At 37.0% G+C, this 2500-nt stretch overlaps 1 protein-coding gene across 3 annotated transcripts in view; it reads right to left on the bottom strand.

Moving 5' to 3' along the window:
- Window positions 1-2500, bottom strand: part of LOC137967747 (serine/threonine-protein phosphatase 6 regulatory ankyrin repeat subunit C-like) — a 193769-nt gene that overhangs the window by 156584 nt on the left and 34685 nt on the right. The window lies entirely within an intron of this gene.

The following is a 2500-nucleotide window of genomic DNA, read 5'->3' on the forward strand; positions in this document are numbered from 1 at the left end:
GAATCTATTCATTACAAGAAATGGCAAAACATGTTATCGTAACTTTCCTTTTCTTAATAGCTAACTATTGGGTATATAGTTATATATAAAGTTGTATTTATACAGATATAAATATATCTGTACATATTATTTGGGTTTACATTATTAACCACACCTTAATTAGATCAAACTGACTGTGATTTCTTAAATTTTAGTATAATGAGGTCAATTGGACTCATGGACCTAATAGTAAAGGTGTTGCATTTTGCAGCTGTCCTGTGGATCAGACAGACAGGCCTGGTCGGCACAATCCCGTTACTGTTGACCTACAATAGAAGAGATTAGCATGGTCGGAGTATGACAACAAACGGTTGTTGAAATGCTACCTTGGGAAAAACCAGAGAGGAGAGGATACAAGAAGGGACTTCTAGACCTGCAGAAAGGTTGTAACAACATTAAAGAGTTAGCCTAACAGAAGTTACTGAGCAGAGATGGAGAGACCAAGTTAGCCAGACTTGGAAGAAAAGGTCACTAGAGACTGTGGACCAAGAGGCAGTAGCTCAGAGAGCACGAAATGAAAACCAGGAGATTGAACCTAAAGATGAAGATTATTGCCACAAATACAACAGACTTCGAAACAACGCCTGATACCCAATAAAAACACCAAAGTGAAGACAACATCCCGCTGGGGTAGCAAAGAATGTGGTCTCTATAATCAGTGATGGCATGGTTAACTAGAAGACAGCGTTGACATCCGGTTGGCAACAGCAAAGGAGATTCCTTTAATAGGGATACTTTAATACGGATACTCCTAAAACAGTGTACACTATACTAGGAGATAAAAATAAATAAATAAATAAACAAACAAACAAATAAATAAACAATAATTAAGGATAAGAGAAAACCTAACATGTCAAGTTTAAAATAGATATCTACAATATAAAGTTACTATTTACAAGACTCTATCTACACTAAAATTTCATATTATAATAACCTAATCATGGAACTTTTTGTAGGCATTATACCATTAGTGAAGGGGGGAATATCAGTAGTTACAGGTAACTTATTCCAGGCTACTATTGAACTTGGATAGAATGAATAGTTATAGACATTACAACTGGACTGAATATAACGAGAAGCCCTTGTTAGTGAATATACTTCAGGTGATAGGGAGATACGAACTAAACCTTGTTGAAGTTTATAAAACATTGATAATTGGTACTAGAGCCTGTGTTGTTCAAGAGTGTCCTAACCAAGCTGTTTTAACATGGGAGTAACATGACTAAAATTTGAGTAGTCTCTAAAAACGAACCTAATGCTACTCTATGCTGAACTAGTTCGATTTGGTGAATATTCCGTTTAGTAAACAGTTTCCACACAGAGCAAGCATACTCTACTTGAGGACGCAAAAGGGTAGTGTATGCCTTGGATTTGACATCCATGGAACAATCAGACAATACCCTTCTCAGAAGACCAAGCGTGCTTTAGCCTTACTACAAATAATTATCACAGAGTTGATCGCAATTAAGATTATGAGTTATAGTTACTCCAAGATATTTGGTGGAGGCTGATTTAGCAATAACAACAACATTCATGAGATAATTATAGGAAAAGGGGACAGCCTTATTAGTAATTCCTAAATGATAACATTTGGTGATATTAAAATTAAGTTGCCAGGTTTCAGCCCATTCACACAAGCTGGCTAAGTTTTGCTGGAGTAGTGTATGATTACAAGTGTTCTTAATCTCTCCCTATACACAATGCTGTCATCTGCAAAGAGATGCATTGTTGACTGGATGTGATCAGTAATATCGTTTATACATAATAAGCATAAAACAGGACCCAGTACTGAGCTTTAAGGTACACCAAAAGATACAGGCCGAGGGCTGGAGTGAGTGCCATTTACAGACACCAATTGGGAGTGATTGCTTAAGAAGGCCTTGATCCATGCCGCAGTCTTTCCACATATTCCATAATAATCAAGTTTTAATATTAAACGCTGAAGAGGCACAGAGTCCTTGTCACGTCCATATCACTGATGTTTATAGTAACCATGCTGCCACTGTGCCTACATGTAGCATCACAAAAGATGAAGCTGGATGCAGACTGGCAAAGGACATGATGCCCGTTAACGACCTACTCTTCATGGATGCTCTGTTCAGTTACAGGAAGCTCAAAAATGCAAAAATGTCAAATCTCAGGCAAAACATAGGAGGGGGGTTACTTTGCAGATCTGCCAATGTATGTGGTGTAACCCTTAATCAGTTTTTTTTTTGTGATGACAAAAGTGCAAAAAAGAACACCTTATACAAATCCTTGATGAGTTGTCTCTGCCAGTAGTCCTGCATGAGGACTCTAATTATTATTATTATTATTGGTTGGAAAGAGAGATTTAAAAAAAAGGACATTGAGTAGAGCTGTGAAGAGCAAAATCGTAGTGGCTACAACTTTGTCAATTCAACATTTAATTCTTTTCAAATCCTTTACCCTTTCGCCTGTATGGGGTTTGAAATTGACAATA

Source organism: Montipora foliosa, chromosome 8 (assembly GCF_036669935.1).
Source record: "Montipora foliosa isolate CH-2021 chromosome 8, ASM3666993v2, whole genome shotgun sequence".
NCBI lineage: Eukaryota > Metazoa > Cnidaria > Anthozoa > Scleractinia > Acroporidae > Montipora > Montipora foliosa.